Source organism: Alligator sinensis, unplaced genomic scaffold, assembly GCF_000455745.1.
Source record: "Alligator sinensis unplaced genomic scaffold, ASM45574v1 scaffold528_1, whole genome shotgun sequence".
Taxonomy (NCBI): Eukaryota; Metazoa; Chordata; order Crocodylia; family Alligatoridae; genus Alligator; species Alligator sinensis.
Genome location: NW_005841846.1, coordinates 647,467 through 649,449, shown reverse-complemented (window position 1 = coordinate 649,449; position 1,983 = coordinate 647,467).

Genomic DNA, 1,983 nt, shown 5'->3' with positions numbered 1-1,983 from the left:
GCTAGGATCTGGAACCAACTTCCAAGGGAAGTGGTGCTGGCTCCTACTCTGGGGGTCTTTAAGAAGTGGCTCGATGCCTACATGGCTGGAGTCATTTGAGCCCAGTTTCTCTCCTGCCCAGGCAGGGGGTCAGAATTGAAGATCTGCAAGGTCCCTTCTGACCCTACTTCTATGATTCTATGCCTATGTCCTTAGACCAACACAACTACAACGAAAATCCCTACTTCTGCTACCCAACACAAACTTCCCCAAAGTGACAGAATATCTACTGGCATTCTTTGATTTCTGTCTTAAGACTTCTCTCCAAAACATAACATGCACTTCCTCCACCCTACAATCCACTGTCTTCTTTCCTACCAGGCTGCTACAAAACCCTGATGCCAAAGTAGACTGTTTTTCTGTTACTTCCACAATCCATATAAATCAGCACAGAAAAAAAAAGAGAGAGATATGATCCATTTAAGTGCAGGCATTCACCTCTTCATAGTGCAAGTTGCTACAGTCCGCCTGGGACCACTTAAGAGCTAACTACAGTGGATGTCCTTCACTGCAAGAAAGATGAGCTGTTACCTAGGGTTAAAAGAGCACTAAAGACAGAAACTGGGTTTTAACTCAGGTTAACCGCTCAAGGTCAACCTCAGGCCCACTTAGTTGAAACAAGCAAATGAACCAAGCTAAAACCCAGTTATTGGACTCCCTTGCTATTTAACCTGAGTTTAGCCAAAGCAAGTTAGAAATGCACCATTTTTCTTCTCTCTAAAGCACAGACCTATGCAGTAAATGGCATAAAAGGGAATATTTCTCTAACCATTACTCATGACTGCTTATTATAGAATAATATTGTTGCAACACATTTGCAGAACATTCCTAGTGCCTTTCACCAGCTTTTGGCGTCAGAATCAGGGGAGTGGAGGGTATACCCCAGATCTACCCAGGAACCATGATGCTTTACTTCAGTATTTACACCTCAGGAAACCAGGATGTGCTCAACATTCTCGAATCCAGTGATTGTGAAATAACAAATTCTGGAGAGAAAAATCATATGCAGTTTGCCTACTTGCATCCATATTCCCTTTCCCCTAATTTTGTCCTTATATTAGGAGTTCCTCAAATCAGGGCCTGCTCCCCCCCGGGTGCTTGGGAAAGCCTAGCATTTAGCAGGTCAGGCTTTAGACAAACAAAAATACTCGTGACCCTGGGAAATACGGAAGACGCCACAGCTCAAAACACGAGGAACGTCTTTTCAGAACTCTGCAACCTTTTTAAACTGCATCTTGCTCCTTCCTCTATAACTGGTGAAAAGGGAACAGGGTTTTCTTTTCCCATTGCTACTGGAAGTGATGGAAAAGGTAAAACAGGGCAGAAAACACCCCTCAGTTACACATGTATGCAGCCCAATAACTAGCACCTGACTACAGCACATTTTTGCAAGCTTGTCTTGACTTGAAAACAACAAACGATGGAGAACCCACTGCTAAATTCTTGGTAGTTTGCTCATCAGGGTTGGAAGGCACCTCAGAAAGTCACATCTAGTCCAAACCCTTGCTCAAAGCAGGACCATCCCCAACTAGATCATCCCAGCCAAGGCTTTGTCGAGCCAGGCCTTAAAGACATCCAAGGACAGGGAGTCCGCCACCTCCGTCGGTAATCTGTCCCAGTGCTTCACCACCCTCCTAGTGAGAAAGTGTTCCCTCATATGCAACTTAAACCTTCCTTGCTGCAACTTAGCATCGCAGACAATATAGAAAGTGAGGGCCGAGGCCTGCTCCAAGCCAGACCATCCCTACGAGACCATTGCCCAGTGAACTATAACACAGTCTCCTAATAAATGAACTTGCCTACACGCACCGCCACACGCACCTGCCCAGGCACTGCGCACACCCGTGTGCCCGCACATATGTACACGGCCGCCCTCCTCCCGGGCCTGACAGGGAGCCCGCTGGGCCCGCATTCCGCCCCGCCCCCCCAGCCGCCCCAACCCCG